Here is a 22,623-nt window from a genome sequence, read left to right on the forward strand (position 1 = left end):
TGGGAACATTTCGGGTTGATCTTGCAGTCAATCTTTTCATTCATCTGCCTCATTCGTTCGTACGTCGGAAGTGAGCGGTCAGTTTGAAGAGGTGATAGCGTCACAGTTTACCATTTCGGACGCCCGATAAAGCCCCACCCAGGCGGGCACGGTAACGCGCATCGGGCGGGTGGGTTAGAAAACAAAAATGCCTTAACTTTCACGATAATAGAGGACTTTCCTCAATGCTGCTGGTGTAGGCAGTAGCGCAATGGCTGTGGATTTGCTTTTCCGGGCACGGTTGGACTTCGTGATAGCAAGCAGCAAGGAAAGGTGCCATTCGTACAAAAGGAACGAAAAGAAAAAAAAACAGTGTTGAGGTCGCTTTCGGTCTTTTGATAATCATTTTATAATTTGTCTGCTCCAGAAATGTGAACATTCAATGTGCCGCGTCGCTGTATGTGCACATGCGCATAGCCAGCTAGCTTAACCTAAACGGGGGAAAATTGATTGAAAAAGCTTTTGAAGCTTGTTTTGAACACGGTAAGCGCAAACACATTTGGAACTGTTTCGTACACCGGTGGCGGTGGTCTTTTGATGAATATCGGACCGCAAACGGCTTTTGCTATCTGTGCACCTTAAATTCGATCGATGCATCAAACCTCTCCCTCCCGAAACCCTTACGCTTCGGCTTGGCGAGGAAGAAAAGTGAGATAGCATCTGGGTAAGAATGGAAATCCCCCCGCTCAGCTCGAGCGCAACACTTTGCTTTTTTCGATTTTTATTTTTACAACCGTTTTCTCGTAATTGACCTCCGGGGCCGTTCGGTGGCCGTGGTGGTGAATGATTGATGAATCGTGATGTACGATTCGGGCTGGCTGCTTCTTGACGCTATCGGAGTTTCGGAGGAAACAGGCGCAAGCTGGACCAGCAGTTTGGCGTTTGCTATCGAAACGTGTGTTCCGCAATCGCGGTGCGTTCCGGGAGGTACAAAAAAAGGCATCCGTACGGTTCGGTGAACGTGTGCCAGCGTCGCCGCTCTGTGCAGTGATCTCTGAACTTACCGAAATTACTCGTCCATGGGGAACGGTCGCGGGATGGCTTTTACTTTCAATCTTGGACTGCGCCGGGACGGTGTGACGTCGTATGAGCCCGCACGAAATCAGCTGACAGGGAGTAGCTTCGCTTGTACAAACGGTTTGACTAAGAGAATGGGTAAAATTGAAAGTAATATAATTTGTTTCGGGGAAACGGTCGCAGTTGCTAAGCAATTTTGTGTCGAAGAAGAGTAATGGAAAAACGATGACAACGGGCCAGTCCCAACAATTAATCTTACGCGCTCTAATGAAGTTGATATCGCACTGGAGCCGAACCAAAGTCAACAAAAACCTAATTAAACGCACCTTAATGCATTCATGTCATTTGTTTGTAAAGCCTCTAAAATGGAAGGTAACGAAAGGTAAAGATAATTTCCTGCTTCTCCTTCGCGATCCGCTGTATTATAATTTTACCATCGCCTCAAGATGAAATGGCCCTTTCTAGAAGATTGCAAACGCGATAACGCCATAACACAACATTGCACTACCCGCCGCAACGGTTCCCTCACAATCGACCAGAATATGTGTATGCAGCTTCGGGTGTGAAGGTAACTGACCGCATAATGTTACCGCCGATGCCCTCAATGTTGATTTTTCGCCAGTGGTTCGGTTCGGCTGATGCCCGGTTCCGCGCGCCCATTCTCGATTGTGAGAAAGTTAGGCAATTATCCGGCGTTCCGTTGCACGAATCTGCTACGCACAGGCACACACACACACGCAAGAAGACTTCCAACACATGTGCTAGAAGGAGATTGTGTGCAGCGAACAAACAAAAAAACTTACAGCCGGATGCAACGGCAATTGCATAAAGTCACCTTTGGAGATGGTGACGATCATACAACCCAACCAATCCCGATAACCTTGACCGCAATGGCGCAATGGCAAAGACGAAGAGATGCGAAAGAGGAAAAGAGAAATAAAGAGCAAGAGAGAGAGAGAGAGAGAGAGAGAGAGAGAAAGAGAAAGACAAAGAGAGAGAGAGATAACGACATAAAAGTGCATTTGAAACTGCGAGATAATGATAATGCTCGGTTTGTGTTTGTGTGCAATCGTTAGCGAGTTGGCTTAACACACTGCAAACGTTGCAATTTGTATGCACCACTAAAGGGAAGAAAGGGGATAGGTGCGTTTGGAAACCACAAAGAATCAAGTGGATTTTTCGCATATTTTTTTCATTTCCTCTTCTCTGGCCGTGGTAAGGAGTGGAAAAATTGTGTGAATGAATTCGCAAATCCGAGCCGAGCTTGCAGGGAACTAGAAGGAGTTTCCTTCGAGCTACCGAAGCGGGCAACGGACCGGAGCGAATAATGAAGATGATGCTAGTGATAATAACAAAGTTTGCGTTACAAAAAAAAAAAAAAACAAGAACAACAAAATACAGAAACCACGAAAATCAATCCGAGCGAAGGGATCGGTATGTAAAACAGAGGGAACCTTTGCTTTCCTGCTGCTGTGCCGAAAGGTAGGAAGAATGGGTTGAATGATCGCAAGATATTTCGGTGAATGTTATGTAAACGTTTTTTTTTTTGGTGCTGTGGTGTACAACAGAAAAAAAAACGGGAGCCTACTCTTGCAAATCCAAAAGCACATGATCACACACACACGTTGATAGGGATGTTTAATAAGGAAACATACAGTGGGTGCAATGGAACGGTTCGTAAAACACGGGCACACGAGCACAGACAGAAGCAGGTGGTAAAACTGGCGAAAACACATGATTAGAGACCGCGGAATCGGAATACGATTTCGGATATAATTGCCGGTGCGTCTTGCCCGGTGCTCTGCTGCGGTTGTCGGCCGAAGAGCGTCTGCCAACTCCCCGTGTCTTTGGAGTCTTCTGGTACAGTGGAATGGATTTTTCGGGGCACACCAAATTGCTGCTGCTGTTTCTCGTGCTCCGGAGCAACCGGAAGACCCACCCGGCAGCAGAGGGAACGCGGGACGCGTTCGTGTGCGAAAGACACTGGCCAGAGAGGGGAGAAAAAAAACCACGCTCGAAGCACGGTGCTGGTGCTGGTGTGCGTGTTCGTAGTGTGATGGTGGTGGTGAAAAGTTGGCCAAAATGAAAAACCATTCCACGTGTGTGAGCGGTAGGGGCAGTTGTACCAAGGAGAAGCGCAGATGAAAATTTGGGCTACACACACACACGGTGGTTTTGCACTATCTGGTGGAAGAACTGTTCGGCGCACAAAGCGATGCTCCTGGAAGGCGAGATGAGGCGGTCCTAACCGCCACGGTAAATGCGACCAAGGCGGGCGGACGGATGTGGTGTCAGAAATGTGTCTAGCAATGCGGTCAGCATTCTGCGCCCGGTCGGGTGGGGGTTGGAGATGAAGGGCTCGTAAGTAGGCAGCACCTGGTGCAATTTCGGGGTGATGTAATTTGGGACCGATTACCACATAATAATTTCGACCGATATTACCTCTCCCGTGCTGTTGCTGCTGATTTGCTGTCATTTGATTGCTGGTACACGCCGTCTGGCTGTTGACCCCTGGCACACCTTCTTTGTGGGATAGCAGTGTACGAGCGCAGCATTGCGTTGGAATTGGCGCAGGAAGGTATGGAAGCGCAGGGTAGCTGTTGGCGGGTGGGTAATGCGTGTTAAGGGTTTATTTGCAGTCAGTTTAATTTATTGGTGTCATCGAAATGGGAACGAAGCCTGCGCCATTCGCATCGTTTGATTTCTTGTAACGAATTCAGTTACGAAATTCGCCAGAATGTATGCAACTACGCTTAGCATTTAGTGCATATATTGCCTAATAATGAGTATACATATTAGCATAATGTTAAACACATCAACACACGGAAGGATTATTTCTTTTGCATGTCATATTGCAGGAAGGATAAAAACGCCAAGGTCATTACAACGATAACAACAACAAAAAGCACCTCTAAGGTCCTCTATCATTTGTGGTGTGAAACGAACTGTTTTCTCCATCAACACCTCCCCGGCAGGTTCTATTGTGATCTGTGTGTTTGTGTGCGATCATTAAAAGATCGTTGCCATGTTGCTTCCACTCTCAGCCATCGAAACAAAACCGTCCACCTCTTAGGTCCTGTTATTTTGCTACTCCACCTGTGGTATTATAGCTGTGAACTACCCATCCCCCAAGAATGTGTGATAATTTGATTACACGCGACTGTTCTTTCCAGCCTTCCCATATTTCCTTCGGCATTGTTTTGGGCACCGGCGTTGCAGTTTTTGCGTGCCCCCGCGCGCGCTTGTGTGTGTGTGTAAATAGGAAATTAAGCACCTTTTCTCATTCTTGTTTTTACGTTTGCTCTGATCCATTAATTACCTTTTGCCTGCGAATACACATTTTAGCATGCACGAGATGATGCGCCTGGCGTTACCGGCCTGGCCAGTCGTCTGATACCTATAATCAAACGACGTACCTCTGTGGCAGCTCGTAGCACGGGGGCACGGCGGTAGCGTGCTGCTCAGGTGCTGACTTGCCGTTGTCACCGACCTCTGGTCATCGGCATCATCTTTGTCGTGGCTGGCGACGAGTCACAATGTAGCTGTTTTATTCTGTCTTGATCATTTAATCGAATCGCGCCTGATGGTTGGTTGGCTAGGGAGAGTGCCGATCCCTCAGTCCGGGCAGGGCACAACTGCGCCCGACTGCTGCTGGCTAATTAGATGCTTCACTCCGCTGTTATCAAGGTTGTTGCAAAGGGAAAACGACGTTCGTACGGCAGCAGTGCAGGAAAAACATGTAAATAAAATCTCCCATCGACCAATCTCTGGGGCCACAATTTGTGTGATAAAGGTACGGGCATGTTTGCTGGGACCATGCCATCGGACATAAGTTGCAAAAGAAAAAAAACTATGAAAATAAAACGACAACTCGGCAGCATGGGGCAACGCTTTTGCCATATTCAAGGAACTTGCTGCATTGAGATAATTGAGTGATTAACTGGGATGCACTGAATGTGATAAGAACGGGCCAACGGGCCAGGGAGCTTTGGCGTATGTGAGCCGGTGTGCCGTTTTGCCGTCCAGCGTGCGTAATGAGCATGTTGAGGAAACCAGACGAGTAGTGGAAGTCGCATCATGTACAGGTTTTGTTTTATGACTTTTAAAGGCTTTTTTAAAGGCTGCAGCTCGAACTGTATTTCCTTTTTTTGTGGCTGTTGTTGTGTGGATATGTCATTTTCTCTGAAGCAGCCAGCAGCTTGTACCAGCGTGGAAGGATCAGCCGCTTTCCTGCTGGTTTCGTGCAGCAAAACAGGATTTACATCTGATGACATATTTACTGACCTTGATTGATTGAGAAAAACTGCTTAAGCTGCCACTAATGAGCAGTTATCGTTATTACTTTGCTACTAGCCGTTGCGTTGCTGAGCTGAAACCGAGACCCGAACGCTGGGTGGTCATAATTAAACCATCGACTTTGGTAACTAGCACTGCGCTGTAGCAAAACAGTTTATGCTACGTAATGTGTATAATTAAATGTGAACTACCATCCCATTGATTTAGGCTTTATTAAACAAATAGAAAAAGTTAAGGGAATTCATGGTTATAAGGATGTAGCTTAAATAAGGCAAATACCACAATACTACAGGGTTAATAATGCTCCTCTGACAGAAAAATACCCATTTAAAAAATAAACAATTTCATTGACTAGCATTGACATTTGCCTCGTAAAAACGCTGCCAACGACGATCAAAAGCAGTTAATAGAAATTGATTTATTTGTTTCGACACCCCAGTTCGGTGCCGATTCACGCCCGTTTCGTGACACCGTCGTGACTGCATGTGGCGCTGTTTTACGCTCCATCTCGCTTGCTCCCCTGCTGCCTTGGGTACGTTTGTAACGCTATGCAAAGTTCACCTGCCTTGCCGCCTGAGGCCGGTGTTTAATTTATGGTTCGATCGCTCGACATAACCATGGCCGACTGATATTGCTACTGGGCATGAAATTTGGCTTCGAACCTAGGTAGGGAAAAGGAGGGTTTGAAATTAATCGGTTCAGCATGGAAATGCATCATCTATTATCGATCGGAATTGAATTCTTCCGTGAGCCTTCCGAAAGCCTCAAACCTTCCCCTGCTGTGCGGCAAACTGCTCCCGTATCATCACGAAGCCGATAGTGTCAAATCGTGAACCAAGTTTGCCGTTGCCGGGGAGAAGGTAAACCAGCTAGACAATACCATCCCTGAGGCGCCTTGTTTAGTGGTCCCGTTTTTTTTCTTCTAGGTTTTGTTTTGTGTTGGAGTGTCTCTCTGCTCCAGATAGCATCCAGCAGCGGTTACTCTTATGAGAGGGGGACGAGGCGGCTTGTTTTGTTTTGGTTAGTTTTTTTATGGTTCCATTTCTCCCTTTCCATTTGGCGGGACGTGAGAAAAAGCTCAACAGATACGGTAAGAACCTATGCATAAGATTCTCGCTCGTAGTTCGGAATGGAGTGTAACTATGCGAAGAACTATCACAATGGATCTATTGTTTTGCTGTTGATCAACATTTTGGTATAGTTTGTGAGGGCGCTAAGGGTGCACTTCAAGATGATTATTACTTTCATGATTTTAGTTTAATTTTTCGAAAAAAAACCCAAGAGAGGCTAGGGATTTGCTAAACCATTTTATGTATGTTCTTTATTCAAAATCCAAAATATTATATTCAAAATATTATTTTTGTGTGTGCACCGAATAATTTCCAAGAATTGTTTGTCAGGCAAATCCCTTGTATCTGTTGCTTGAAATAATCCAAACAAAGCGATCAAATTAATACAGCTTTAAATTGAGGCAATTATTTTATTTGAACACGCCCGAGGAGAACAGTTCCCGACAGCCTAGCAGGAAAGAGAAATTATCAATTTCACGCTTTCTAGTTTCAGCGCTTTCGGCTCTGATGTGTGGCAGTAAACATTTTACAATCTTCTATTAGACAAGAATAAACGATAGGCGGCTTCGGTATTGGCAGAGCACGTTTGCTTAGTCTGGATTGAATAACGTTTCTTGTTCATTTTTTGGAGAAAAATGCACTACATAGATATGTTCAATTATGACTCATTATTGGTATATAAAAGAGATTATGATGCCGGTATACAGCTCGTTTTTCATCTAAAAAGAATGACAAATGTCTAGCTTGGTGGAAAGTTGCCAATAAATAAATGTGCGCTCATGATAAGCTTTCAAAGCGAATGCGAATGAATGCAAAATGAAACCGATACTCACATGTCAGCTAAATTGACTACCTCTTAACATATTGACTACGTTACGGGTCCTTGCAGACCGGTCAGACCAAGATGCGCGACTGCTTTATTTCAATGGACATTGTTTTTTTTTTTTTTGAATGCTAAAAGACTGCTGCTACGCATTGTTTGAGTGAATAAATCTTTCCCCTCTGCATGGAAAGAGCGCATCGTGCATCTAACGAAAGCGAACGTTTTTCTTTTCCTCCTGCTGTGGGCGACCGATTCTATGCTCCGGTCGTGTTCCGCCGCGTACTGAAATTTGCATAAAAGAATCATCAAACGCAATCCTGCCCGATAATAGAGCAGTAGCGATCCCTGCGCTGGGCAAGAGAGAAGGTTCCCTTTTCTTTCTCTCTTTCTCTCTCTCTCTCTCTTGCATCCATTTTTTTTCCATACAAGGTTTGCTCGCTGCGCCAGGGCAAGGAAGTTGGTTCAGCATCAGATAGGTGCACACGGCATTAGTCTAGCATCACCATTATTCCGGACAGCGATCGTGCCAGATTGTTGTTTCGATTGCGATCGGCACGCCGATGCCGAGATCGGTCACCCCGGTATGCACCGCCGCTGACTACAGCTGACTAAGGCTGGCCAAGACATTTTCGGAAGTGGAACAAGCTCATCCGGGCGGTGGGAGTTTGGAACCATGGGACCTTTGCCTCGTAAATCAAGCCAAAACGGGGCGTGCAAGCCTTCCTGTGTTGTGTTGTTTTGAGGATGAAAGTAGGTTTTTGCGAGTTGCGAGTGAGGGTGGCCGTAGGTGCATTACGAGCGAATAGGGGGTTGAATCCTGGCGGAATGCATTCGATGTACCGAAAGGGAAACAATATTCCTGCGCAGTGCCAACGCGCAAACCCTTTCGAGCAATAAAGCTGACCACGAGCTTGCCTCGCGCTAGGGAAACGCGCTGGTGAACATGCGAGGTGGAAAGGGTGCAATGCAAAAATATTGTCCCCGTTTTGCTCGGCATGGTGACCATGCTTTACACGAATGACCGCGGGAACGTACTCTTTTCTATTGGTGCGGGAGTGTGGGGTGCAATGAAATATTTATGGGCGCGGGTTAAAATGTATGCTAAATGGATGGTAATGCCCTGGGAAAGCAAGGCAGGGAGGGGTTATTATTGCCATCAGTACGATTCCGTTTTGATTTGGGACGACTTCCGCAGTAGTAGCAGGCTGTAGAAATGCATCGGCCGCAAAAGGGTCAATTTAATGGACCATTTTCCGGCTCGTTGGGTTAGTGAGGTTAAGGACAAAGTTGCTTTCGTTGCTACGATGACATGGTTTGGGTTCGGGGATTAGAGAGGAGCGCCTTCAAGCACTTAAACTTTAAACTGTGAAATGAGCTTTTTACTAGAGCATTCAAAAGATAATTCCAAATATTGTGACAGAGGCCAAATCATTCTTCATTTCACATAAAAGTTCACCTTCACTTTTCCACTGAAGCGGTGCAACGCGGTAACTTTCGTACATCAAGTGCAGCGCAGCAACTGTATTGCTCATTACAGCAACCGCGTACACTGACGCTAGACAGTGCACCTTCACTTTCGTTTGCAAATTTGTTTCCCTTCCTGCTGTTTTAATAGTGCACAGTGCAGCTCTGTCTGTCTTTCTCGCTTAACGATGCTGTGCAGTTATCGGCACTGTGTGAGGAACCTGGCAGATGAGTGTGAAAGTGAATCTCAAAGCGCATTGTGTGCCCGTCGTTTTCCAACCAAGCGGACACAAAAAACACACACCCAAGCTTGACAGACGCCCGACTCGTCAGACGGCTAGGTTGAAAGTTGACACATTTTTGATCTATGTTCATCACGTACGCACAGCATGGTTGGAGTTGACGGCTTTCCTTTCACTACCCTTCCCCCCCACCATTGATCCCCAATTTTCCCATTGAGAGCAGCGGGGGATGCTTTGTTTTGTTGCACAAAGGTAGATGATAAGAAAACCCACCGGGTTTATGTCTCTTCTTCGGTGCCTTTCAAGATTCATCCGCTCTTCGAGCTGCCACTTTACATTCTTCGGTGCGCTAGAGAGACATTTTGGCGGCATGCTGTACGAGTCTGGGTACGCTTGAAGGTGGAGTAAAAGTCCGCCCGGCTTCCCTGCAACCTCTCTATCTTGATGATGAATACGTGACAGTCACGGGTGCATTATGATGATGCTGTGTGTGCCGTTGTGTTGTGGTGTGTTGTGGCAGCTCGATCCCGTGTGCTGGCGCTTTCGCTGCGTTCCCCGGGGTGGGACACGCGGAGGGCAAATCATTTGAATAATGCACCGGCATTTGCTACCGCAACGCAGTGTTTGCTGTCAATGTGGTTTGGGCACAACAGGCAGACGGGGGATGGTTGGCCGTTCAACGGCACGTAGCAACGTTTGATTGAGCTGCTGCGAGCGAGCTGATCCGCCGGTGCTAGATCGGGAACCTGGCCATAAAAGGCAGACGCTGATCCAGCGGTTGGCAAGGCATAGCTCTTGTTAAAGATGCCGGATTGGCTGGACGTGACCTTCTTTCCGTGCCTCGATCGGACGCGGTCGTTCGTTCTGGAGGTGGTGCACCCATTGTTGTCGGTTGAATCCGGGCCGGTAATTTACTGTGATCAGTTGTCACTTTTGACCCTTACCGTCGGCGAACGACGCATTAGGGCTAATCAGTGTCAGCGGAAAGGGAAACTTCACCGCGTGTGTGTGTATTTGTGTGCGGGAAAGGAAAAGCGCAAGGCTACTGTAGTATTAACAGGAAGACAGGATCAGTTATTGTGATGGATTGTTCTGTCAGTCTGTGGAATTTTATTGAAAACGTCATTCAAAAGACGCTCTTTTTGAACTTTTTTTACATTAGAATTGATAAATTTACGTTTTTTAAATGTTATAATCGATCTAATCGGTACTCGTCATATGCATTGCTTCATTGCTTGGCGCCGTTTCATTTGCACCAGCATCAATGCTGAGCGAACTCGACTCCCCAACGATGGCCACACAAATCGGGTACTTCCTTCCGCGATCGATTAACCTAAATCGAACACAATGGCAGAATCGCGGGCAAAGAATTGGTACGATGACTGCAATTTTCACGCTAAGAACCATCCGACCAGCAAGCATATGCTCCTGCATACGGACCTCCAGTCAGCTAATGGATTGCTCTGATGGAGTGTAAATGGGTAGGAAAGCTTTGGCTCCTCGGGTTTGCCTTCGATTCTGAGGCTCGATTTGCCCAATTTTCGGCAACAGTGTGCACAAAAAATGAGGTCGAAGCAGAAAAAGGAAGCTACCTTTCGGGCCGTTGCTGCAGTGTGTAGTAACAGTTACACCCTCACACAGCTGAGAGAACGCAGCGCGCTTCGGGGAGCATGAAACTGGTTACGTTGGGTTGCGTTGTACGGCTTCAAAGATCAAAGCAACTGCGCTGAAGGATTTTTTGTTGTTTTCTCGTGTTTTTTTTCTTCTGTTAGCTTTGATTTCATTTTACTACCGCCAATCTACCGATCAATCGACGATTAATACAGGGCTCTAGATGTGTTTTTTGTGTGTGCTATGCAACATTCGCTTCATCACTCCATAAGCTACCCATTAATGGGGATTGTGTGTGTGTATCTTACTGCAAACGGAAGGTGTTGGCACACGGATTGTGTTCTGGCCCTTTTGCCGTTTCCCTCCCACTCGAGCTAAAGGGAGTCTATCAAATCGAACCCCTTTGGTGGGAGATACATCGGAAGAGGATCCCATCCGCTATCTCGAAGCGCTTGTGCATCGATCGATCAATCAAATTTTCCCGATGGCCGCCCCGCGCAGTGCCGAAAGTGCTGTGCCGAAATTATGCTGCCATGATGCGGCATGATCGCGGCCTGGTGCAAATGGATCCCGCACCGGTGCGGGAGAATTCATCTAGCGCTGGTGAGTGCGCCTTGCTGCGCTTACGGGGGTGCTGCTAATAAAGATTTTACCCGTGGGGGTTGAAGCTTGAAAAAGAAACCGTTTTCTGCTTTCTTTCCACTTTGGACAGAGTTTGGAATGGTGAATCACTGATGACGCCTGCTATCTTTTGACCTTTTAACCTGCGGAGTGTGACGCGCTCGATTGTTGCCACTGGGAAAGTACGGCAATCGGCTCGAAGGGTTCGTCGCTTGAAGTCTTTCGTAGATGGGATTGGTTTATTATTGGATATTATTTTTTATTAGTTGAGCCAAAGGGAAGGAATGAATAGTTTTGTACAAAACGGTTCAAAATAGTATGCTCAATATCTTCATTGCGTTTAAAGTGCTTTGTGTTTTATTAAGTCATTTATTTAACCATTCGATTGAATTGAAACAAAATACCAATGTCCATTTTCATAGTCCAACCGTTTTATTACAAATATTAAACCACTTTCCCTGAATGAAATGGTGAGCCATAATTCATCTGCGAACGGAACGATCGCCCTCTACGGTAGCACACAGAATATGGTGGTTTGCCTTATGCGGTGCAGGATAAATTATCGGCTATAATTAGCCCAAGGGAATAGCCACAGGAATGCTGAACCTGCTCCTCCGCTTGTGCACACAGCACAACGGTGGTGTATTGCTTGCTGCCGTTTCATATCCATGTTTTTTTTTTGTATTGCCCCTGTTGTGGGTTTTTGTTTGCTCGTGGAGCTCACGTATCGGTTACACGTTTGCTCAGACGAATTCCGCTGTTTTTTTGCACTCCCTTTTGCCTTCACAGCAGCAGCAGCAGTAGCATCGACCGCAGCAATACGGGCGATAAATGGCCTAAAGCCCGGGATGCTGTGGCCCGTGTGGTGGGGCCGTTTTTCTTTGTTTTTATTAGTTTTTCGCAAGTACAGTTGCATGCAGCGCGGTTTATTTATGTTACGCTTTCATGTGTTCTCACTTGCCGTGCCCCGGTATGAGCTCGAGAGCACTAACACATTCGCGTCATTGCGATTGTGATGGTTTGCAGGAAGCGTCGTGGATGGTTGGTGGATGGTGTAGAATATTACGAAGTTAATTGACACTTGAAAGCTGTACAAAAAAAAAAATTGCCAAAGCAGAAAAGTCTCTTGAGCAACTTTATTCAAGAAATCGTACAAATCAATTTGCACTTCAAAATATTCTCATGCATAGCACATTCAAACACTTTTGATAAACAGCGATAAACGATACAACGTCCGCCGGGTCGGACGGAACCGCCACAACGACTCCACCCCTTTGAAGGAGCGCGCCGCACGATTTCGGCGTTAGACACGCTTGGGCGGCTCGCGTGCCTAACGTGCTGCTTGCGTATGAAAATTCCATCTTCTGACATCAAACTTTCCCCTCGATCATGCACGCTCCGCACCGTATGCAAAGTTACATCTCGCGCGATACACACACACACACAAAGCTCACCTGTTCAATGTTACACGCGTGCACCTTCGCGTACATCTTCACGGGCACGCTCTTGCTCTCCGGGCTGGAATGTCGAAAACAAACCATACGAAACTTAAAATGTTCTCACGTGTTTGAACCGCTCCGTTTGCTTGTTCTTCTTTCAGGCATTTAACCAAAGCACCTCCAGTCCAACATTCAGCTCGCCACTTGGGCACAGAGGCACCCTCGCGTGTGTGTGTGAGCTGTGGCGTTTTTATTTCGAGTGTTGCAGTGTTAATAGCAAACAACAACAAAAGCTGAACAAGGTGAATACGGAAACCAAGGAACCACAGAACGGCGAATGCAACGCAGCAGACCATTGGAAGATATTCTGATGCATCTTCGTCTTCACAGTGTCCAGGTAAGTGGTTCTATCTGTGGGGTTTTGGTTAGAATTGAATCGTTAGTTTCGTTTCTGTTTGAGGTTTTCTATGTCGTTTAAGTGTGCTCCATGACACAGTTGTATAAATAATATTCATTGTTACGGGACACGTGCCTCTTTGAAAGTGTTTTCTTCTTAAAGATGTTTGAAACAATGTTCGTTCCATACGGCAATCTAATTTATGATAAAGCTTCAGCACCGAATATGATTGAAGGCTGCTCATAACTTTGACACATGACTGAAACAATCTTTAACCATGGCAACCGGGTGATGAGTCCACCTCCAGCGTGGACGGCTGTAGAAGGGCTAGAAACTTAATCCGCCAGCGTTTGTCCCTCGTGCTCGTGTTGAAAGAGAAATCGGGCGGAATATTTCGGGTTTCGGCCGGTGGCCAAAACTCGATCGACAACCGACACCGCCCGAAGGCTCGTGCAAAAATTCGCACACACAAAATCCATCCAGCACGTTCAGTGCGGTTCCGCTGTTGCCGGGGTTTGCTGCTGAGCGTAAAAGCCTCCGGTCGGTTAAGTCCACCTCGAGGTGCCGTCTGTCTTTTCTGCGCCAACGCTTCCAATCGACAAGTTTGTGTACGCGTGACCATCGCCCCAAAAATGGGTTCAACTTTCCCGCCTGCTGGCAAAGTGGACGCACAGCGAACACGCTCATGATGCTGATAGGGATTAGTGCGGTCACGGCGAGCGAAAACATCAAAACGGGCTCTGGTGTGAGTACCGACTGTAGGTTTCATGCGACCCACGAAACCTTACTCCAGCGGTCTGATGAAGAAGTCATCCCAAGCATGTGCAATTAACCGGAAGTGGCACGCAAAACTTAGCTCAAGTTTCTAGAGGATCAGCCCGGGTAAGCAATAAGTAACGTAGGGCTGTCGGCAAACAAAAAAGAAAGACAAAACGACTCCAGCGATCAATGGGGTGAGTTGTTGTATAGCTTTTTCTGATCTATCGTAGACACATTCTGGCAACAGCTATCTGCCATTCGAAATTAGGTCTTGTACGGAAACGAGTCACGAACGAACAAAAGCAAACCCCTTGAAATGTCGTACCCAAAATCGAGTGATCTTGTTCCGAATGTGGAATGTATGAGTACAAAAAAAAAACACGCTTTGCGAGCAACGAAAGCACACCGCAGCACCCAAAAATCAAACACCAATCTGCGCACAACCATTTTTGCTGCGCTCCAATGGGATGGTTCCAATTTTTGTGCAAATGCTGGCCGTGCGGGAGGCTTGTTTCCGGCGTTGACGCGCGTATATGACGTTCCGGAACGATGCTCACTCCCATCCGCCACCCGCAGCTCCAGCAACTTGCTCCGATTCAGATTTACCAATGGAGCGGAAAAGCTACCCGAAACAAAACACACACACACACACACACACACACTCGGGAGAAAGGAAGTACTGCTCAGGGTGGCAGAGAGCCATGCCAAAGGCCTACGTAAACAGGCCACAACGGGCAACATCACACTTGATGTTCGGTTTTTTTGGGGAGCGGAGGAGAGATGTTGGCAGTCGATCGCTGATTAGGGTGATTGGTGCGATCGTTTGAAAAGGGGGCTGTGGGGGGGAATTGTTTTGGTTTCGGGCGGGTAGGTGCGCACAGGAATGTGATATTCAATTAGCTTCGGGAATTGAAATTATGCGTTTTTATTTTTTTTGCGGGAAACGCGATGGGAGAAATCCCCTAGCGCGCCCGCACCCGCCTCAAAGTGGGACAGATCGCGAAAATTTCGTGCGTGGTGCTGGGAAAGGCAAGATTAACAGACCGTGCACGTAAAAATTGGACCATATTTCAAAATGGTTTTTGTGCCGAGCAGGGGGGAGCAATGGGGGAGTGAAGGACGGGTGGGTGAGATTTATCAAACATTGCTATCGTGTTGGGATTGTTTTCACCGATTGTATGTCGTTATGGTCAGTGAAGTAATCAATTAATAGAGACGTTTCCCATATGTATTGGTTGTGCAAAATCCATCCAAGGGAGTTTAGTGCTTCTTTCTCTCGTGTGTGAGACGGTGGGAGAAAAGAGAAGATTTTTGTTTTATTTGATTGAAGATGAAACATTATTTCAGCCGCTAGGCGTCGGTAGTGTTCATAAGTCTCTTTACTCTTCTCCGTATTCCTGTTCTGTTGCTTTATTTGATTGGTTTAACATTTCTGTAACATACTTTCCTCCATTAAAAGATTAAACTTATTTGCTGTGATGTAAAGCACCTTCTTACACAGCACAACGTAGGCCATCCGTGAAAGGGAAATGCACCAGAGCACTGGTGGCTTCCAAGCCAGCAATCATGTTCAAACGACATTCTATTGTTTTGTGATGAAAAGCCTGCCTGCAATGGGAAAACCTTCACGCACACAACCTTCACTACAGACATTTCTTGCTTCATAATGACCGATGATGATAGCCCTTTGGGCCACGGTTGGGTTCGATGGTCACGATGGCCGGGAAGTGGTTGCTATTCGAAGGCAACGAAGCCCGCACGGAACCATCACAACACCGTACCGTTTCACAATATTTTAATTTTCAATTATGGTCCATTTTTGGCCATGCAGAGCGAAGTGTGTACATGGGCGGAAGTTTGTGAGGCGCCAACGTGCGCTGTCATAATTGGGTAACTCTTTAAGGTTCGGCAATGGCGAAAGAAAGTGAATCTAAATATTGTGCCATGCCGTGTAACGGTGACGTGTGAGGGGTTTGGTCGGGCCGGAGTCGTACGATTGATGGGCGCCACGGTTAGCTTCAGCGCAGCGAAACTATCCTTTCCGTTTGGTTTGCGGCAAGCCCAGGCTCAAGTAGAAGAGGTGTGTGTGTGTGTGTAAGCTTCAGTTTCAGAGCTTCCCAACCTTTTGCGGCGGGAGAAAGTCAAAGGAGCACCATTTGAGAATGGGAAGAATGAAAATCATAACACGCAACACGCGGGCTGCGGACAACAATGAAAGTGCTAAAAGGGTTCAACATTGCGCGTTCGGGTGTGTTATTTAGGGTCGAATCGGGTTGAATTGTCATCTATTAGCGAAGTACCCGCGCGAAGGTGAAAGCAATCGCCTATGGTAATGGGCTTGGGAGTCAGTTTAGAAGATCCTATGCCCTCTGCGTGCTCTGGTGAAGGTGAACTGGTGCACTCGGCTTGCTTTCGGTTGCTCTGTTTGATGCGGAAATCACGATGCTGGTGGGTATCAACAAGGGAAAACGCTTTTCCCTTTATGTTTGATTAGCTAGAGAATGTTAGTTTTGGAGTTGTGCCTTTAATTGGGCAATAAGTGATTGTGGTACGATCAATATTTATTGTAGTATTTATTGAAAGAGTGTACGGTGTTGAGATAAGATTGCATAATTTAAATTTATCTAAAAACATCAAATAATATAGAGTATCTTACCTCTTTCTAAACGGCTCGTTGCAATTGAAAATAACACGAATAGTAAACGCTACATAAGAAGAAGGGAAAACTAGTTCACCCGCAGAGATTCTCAATATTCCCGCTCCACCCTTTAACGGTAAACGGCATTCATTTGCTCATTGCACCCAACTGCTGCACTGGCAGTGAAACGCACCAGTCGCCGTCTGCAACGCCGTGGAAAACCGAAATCAAACCACCACACGCAGTAGAAATGGCAACAGAAAAAGAATATGATAATTGGTTCGCGCGGGGATATAAGCCACATACATACAACACACACACACGGGCACAGTCAGCATGCTCGTACCGAAATCAGCAGAAAAAGAGCCAATCGCAGAACACGTGTCAATCGACGATGACATTATCTTTTCGACGATCGAACGAGTCGACGACGGGTGGACTGGGAAGATGTCACATTCTGCCACCGGGCGTGGGGGAATGCATTCCGATGGGTGAAACAGGATCCGTACCTGCCTCCACCTCCCTCTATTTTCCTTCGGCCGGCCATACCTGGGTACGGACCATGATTGATAAAATTACAAATCAATCCTTATCGGTGATACGCGACCCATGGCTGTTGGAAGTTTGTTGTTTTTTTTTTACTCGCTTCCTTCGCCCCCGTTTGCCAGCGGTCCCCGTTTTGCGATCTTTAGTACGATCGCAGTTTACTTTAACAAATAAATTATCATTCTGCTCATGATCGATTGCAAGTGGTGGTGCAAGGGATGCAATAAGTGGCAAACAGCCGTTCAACCAGCGTACGGCAATGTCATGCTTTGTGGAAGAAAAGGGTTGGTTGGCAAGTTTTTTCCCCTCCGCTGTGGTGACTTGGATGGTACGAGAATCACTGCCCCCGATGACAGGTGATCAATGATCGATGTTTTGATGATGATCAGGTGCCATCTTTCTCACAGTGTAGATGGGGGTAGAGATGGGTAGAAGAAAAAAACAAACAACAGCTTGAGCAACTGCAACAGTAGATCAGTTCATTTGAGTGGGCGCCACATTTCGCCTGCATGAGTGATGAATACCAACAATTATTATTAATCAGATTCATCAACCAGATAGTTCAAAAGAAACGAAAAATTCTTAAAATTATACCTTGCGTAGCGTAAAAGTGCAACAAGCTTTCCGATCGCTCTTTTTACTGGCACAACCGGTACGTGCGCCAATGTCAACTTTGTTTCCATTTTTGCTACATTCCCACGTACTGTCATATGGTTTAAGCAATGCATCCATGCATCCTTTACCACCGTGAGAGGGAGCGAGCAAAACAATCTTTTAAAAGTCTTATGTTTTCTGTTTTTTTTCCATTCATTCCATATCTGCTGCCTGAAACAGATCATGTTAAGAGAAAAAAAAGAAGAAGGTGAAACACTTGCGCTTTACCTATGAGGAGCTATGTTTTTCATGCTTTACAATTACAATTATGTTTTCACTTTATAGATGCTTACACGGTTCGTACCGAACGCTTCGGCCGTTTGTCCAAAACCGACCCGGCCTGGGCGTACTACCGTTTGCGGGCGAACCCTTCTGTACACATGTGCACGCCCGCTATGGCTACATAATCGCTCCCGCACTGCATTCCACAGTACCGTCCCGGTGCGTCCAGTGCTAGCCTCGCATAGCATTAGCAGCCGGGGCTGGGAAACTGGTCAAGTGTCATCGTTGAGTGTATTTATTTATTGGCCGTTCGTTAGATTTCCAGAAGCCAACACCGTCGGTACGTGCCCTGGGATCCTTTGAACTGGTCCGTTTGATCGGTCGATTATCGTGGGCCGGTGGGCAGTATCACCGGTTCGGCTGTGAGTGCGGTTTGGTGCCATTTGGGTGTCCCGGTCGGGGAGGCACAGCCGCACAGCCATGGTAAATTGGCTCGGTAATGGGAAGCACACATGTGCTTTTGCGACCGGAGAGAGTATATTTATTAATTCAATTTGATTCCGTTTTGCCGGCGGGAGGTGCAGTTTAACTTCTGCGCACCGGGACGCTTGCACGCGTACAGGTTGAAAAATGCAACGGAATATTACACCCGGTTGATGCAGTGTGGGTCGTTATTAATGGTTCGGTTGGTCTTTGGTTTGGTCTAATTATATTGCGGCGAAACAAGAAACAGGAAACCGATTTGGTTTTAAAATTGCTATCGAACTATTTTTCTTTTCTAATTTCTCATAACATAAAGTTGAAAAGCAAAGTTCACTGCAATCCGGCAAGGTTACGAGCGGAAGGATGTTTCAATTTTATCCAATCAATCACACACCTACCGCCCTTTCCCGCCCTTCGCACAGAATGTAGCACAAATCGATTCAATGCTTCCGTAGGCATCGGATAATGGTAGTCGTAATAAATTACGAATAATTATTATTAATCGGTTTTGTCTAAGCCCACCAGTCCGCGTCTCGCGCTGCATGTGCGTCAAACGGAAGCACGAGTTCGAGGCGAATCGACGGATTCTTTTCGCCTCACCCTCCCGGGCGATTACGATTACACCATCGGCCGCGATCATTGCATGGTGGCTTGATAAATGAAGCATAAAAAGAGGATGCTGCTGTAGAGTTCAAGCACGCGCTAGAATCTGGCAGCCGCTGCCACTGGTGATGCGTAAATCTTACAGCAAACAAACTGGTAACACGCCACACTGTAACGGAGCTGGTTGACTGCGGCTTGGTGGCTCCGGCATCGGATCCTATGCAGCGGAGGGTGAATGCGCGTAGTGAAATGTTTGTTGCAATTGGTTTGTTTTGCGCTCCTTGCCATAGGGAATAATTGAGATGTCTGGGAGAGCTTTTGGGGGAGGACGGTGCTTAGGCGCGATGATAAACGATACAGCTAGTAGTGGTGAACTGCTTGCGCGAAAGGTTATAATCTTATCGGGTTTCATGCCTGTTGGAGGGTTAATTGTGCAGTCAAATTAATTCACCTACTTCGGGGTGGAGTTCCATGGCATAAGAAAAGATTACAGTTTAGTTTGTCACAAACAAACATTGTACAGTGCAATTGTTTCTGGATTTTTTTTAACTTTGATAGTGAAATTTCTTATCTTGTTTATAAAAGTTTTATTGGTGCATATTTTACATTTCCATTTTAATTGTGTCCGGTGCTTCCTGTTTGACTACCCGCTGCGCAGGAGAATTGGAAAAGCGATAAACGTTCCCGTGGTACAATTAAACACTTCACGCGCAAAATACAGTTGGCCAAGAAGTGGTCCGAGTTGTCGAATAATTGAATTCCCACCTCCCCTTTTTGTGGCACTAAACATTGGTTATTATTTCAAAATTCATTCATCTTCATTGCTCAATTCTCTCTTTCATCTACTCGTAGAAACGACATGGTCAAACTAACCAACAACAACAACAAAAAGATACGATAAATGCTTGCCAGTACTTTCGGTTGGGAGTTTGGGGTTGGCGATAAAATAGAAAAAAAGAAAAGAAAAACACTGCTTGATTGCTTTCTTTCCCGAAGCGAAAGGGAATATCTTATACACCGCGGCTATCAATCAATTTTCGCCGCTCCCGGTACGGACGTCAGCAATGGTGTAGAAAGTACGGGCGAAGGTCAAGGTTGTGTTGGTAAGATTCCTGTTTTTTTAACGTATCACCGTTCACCTAAGTTGGTGCTAATGTTACTGCCAGTGTGCGGCGAAGAAAGCGTACCGTGCTCAAGTGTTCTTGAGCTGCATGGTGCTTCAAATTCTCTACAGCATAGCCTCTAATTAACACCTTAGCTGTTTCTGATCTCGCTGCTGCTGCTGCTAAGCCGCACTCAGCCAGCCAAGAACGTTCTGGTTAGCATACGCTTCACTTCATTTTCCCTTTTGAAATGGTGAAAAGAACGTGACGGTGCCGAGACGCTGGACGTAAATGGGAAGGCCGCGTACTGACTGGTGCTAAACGGCAGGAGCGCGTCCAAGCGGTCGGACCGCTTCGAAGGCAGCAACCATAGGGTGAACTAATTGTCGGTATCTGTTACGAATATTAAACGCCGGCTCGTCATGCATTGATCGCAAAACGGTTTCTGGTGGGCTGGTTCTAAAAATAGCACAGCTCTATGAGCATTCGAAAGCTGGCCGAACGGAATTCACGGCGAAAGACCTCAATGCACGATCAAGCGAGAAACTGTCAGCGGTAATTTTATTATTTAAAAAAAGGGGTTTTAAACGGAATTCTCGAATCTCCGGAAATGCTTCTAAAGATGGATAAAAAAAGCTACCACCGACAGCAATTGACTGACTTGTCCGTGTTCTTACGTTTCACTAAGCAGTGCTGCAAACCGCACACTGAGTTGGTTTGCAACAATGTTGCTGAGTGTGTGTATGTGGTGCACGGCATGGCGCCGGCAATGGTATCCGGACCACACCGGGCCTCGCAGATACGGTTGCACTAATTTAGCCGACCGCTTATAATCAATGCAGTAGCAGCAAGCCGTACTTCGTAATGTAACTCGCGCAGTAACACCGGTATTGGTCGCACAACATTAATTACTACCCTGTCAATGGGCGAGCTCAGCCCTCGCCGCCATGATGTCCATCATTCGCGGGTTGGCGTCGAAGAATATAACCCGGAAAGCGCCCGGGAATGGGAGTAGCACGGGAAAAGCAAGCGCGAAAAGTGCGCAAATGCTACCCTGATTAATGATCGCTTATCGAGCGCTGCGAAATGAATTATTCTTTATGAAGAATACACACACACGTAAGACCAGGTTTGTTCCAAAAACCACATAACGGAAAGTGGGTTGAACCATGTTCGACCGTATGTGTGTTTATGTGTATGTGTGTCTGGGCACATGAGTCTTTCGTTTTACTATCGAATTACAAGTTTACTTCACCTTTCCTCCCCCCCTGCTCTCTCGAGTGGTAATTTGTGCGATTGAAGCTTTGATGGACCCATATTTGCAACAATGTGTCCCCTATCTTTAGCTGAAGCCAGCTCCCCGAAGCCATACCACTGTCCGCTGGGCGTGAGAAAGCATGTACCGGTAAGGCGGTTATCCCGCTGTTACCTTCAGCTTTTGCGCAAGCCATTCCGCATGATTTCTGCGAGGGATTGCGCTCAAGTGTGTCATATGTCCGCTTGAGACGATTTGCTTCATCCCTTTCGCACGCTTGCGACGATCAATTAGCAAACCCTGTAAGTCTCCAGTAAGCATTGGATGCATTGACCGAAGTAAGCCCTAGCTCTCGGTTCAGCGCTTAGGCTTTACCGGTGACCTCGTTTTGTCAAAAAACCACAGTGACATGATCTATATTTTGTGCAGGCGCCCTTACCGTCATACTTAATTGCTCCGGGGCAGGCTCTGCTTCGTTTCATACAGGAAACATTCTTGCACAGACTACAGCCAATTGAGTTAATCCTAATTGCATTCCACTTCTTTCGTTGCTATTTGATACGCTCGCTTGTAATGTGTTATGCAACGTTTCACAACGAGTTTGAAGTGCGTCCAAGAATGAGAAACGATCTGCAAAACGATGTTGTATGGTCGAAAATTATAACATCGCCGGTACGGAGCTTCTAGTGCGGAGTAGAATAAGCTTGAGCAAAGCAAATATATACTTTGGGAAAGAAAAAAAAAGAGAGAGATTACAGAAAAGGGTAGCATAGCACTGGTAACAAACCATTTTACTTCCCCAGCCATGCTTCAGAGACGGGTGTTGGGAAGATTTATCGTTTTATTTTGTGTCATTTATTTTAGTACGGCTTTTCGTTACAATTAAATCGACAACACCGGTGTAGCTGGCAGCTAAATGGGGTGTACCACCAGTTAAGATAAATGGTACAAAAGTAAATTTTCAACCCATCCGTACCCCCGAGATGCAATTTTGTTGTTTGGACATTTGGAGCTTAAGATTTTAATTAAGCATCATTTTCTGACCAAACAGCACCTTCACCAGGTGCGGAGAGGTAATGCTCACAGTTTGAAACTAATAACGAACTGGGCGAACGTTAGTGTAAGCTGCTATTAATCACGCCAGCCTGTTTAGGAATGTTGTAAATTCTAACCAAGCCAGGGTTAACAAGAGCTCGTGGAACGGAAATCGGATGCGTTTATTTTTACCTCGCTTTTTTCGCTTCTATTTCCAATTGCTTTCCATTACACCACCCCAAGCAGTGGTAACTCCAAGGACAAGGGTAATAGCGTTATCCCAGGCACTACTAACCAAAGATTGAT

The 22,623-nt window shown here is 46.3% G+C and overlaps 1 protein-coding gene across 2 annotated transcripts in view; it reads left to right on the top strand.

Annotated features, from left to right (window-relative positions):
• The window catches only part of LOC120948892 (serine proteinase stubble), a 99,870-nt gene that overhangs the window by 32,377 nt on the left and 44,870 nt on the right, over positions 1-22,623 (top strand). For both annotated transcript variants that reach the window (XM_040365730.2, XM_040365731.2), the window contains exon 3: positions 12,784-13,019. The gene's annotated coding sequence lies outside the window, so the exon portion shown is untranslated. The remainder of the gene's footprint in view (positions 1-12,783; positions 13,020-22,623) is intronic.

The sequence above is a fragment of the Anopheles coluzzii genome, chromosome 2 (assembly GCF_943734685.1).
Source record: "Anopheles coluzzii chromosome 2, AcolN3, whole genome shotgun sequence".
NCBI lineage: Eukaryota > Metazoa > Arthropoda > Insecta > Diptera > Culicidae > Anopheles > Anopheles coluzzii.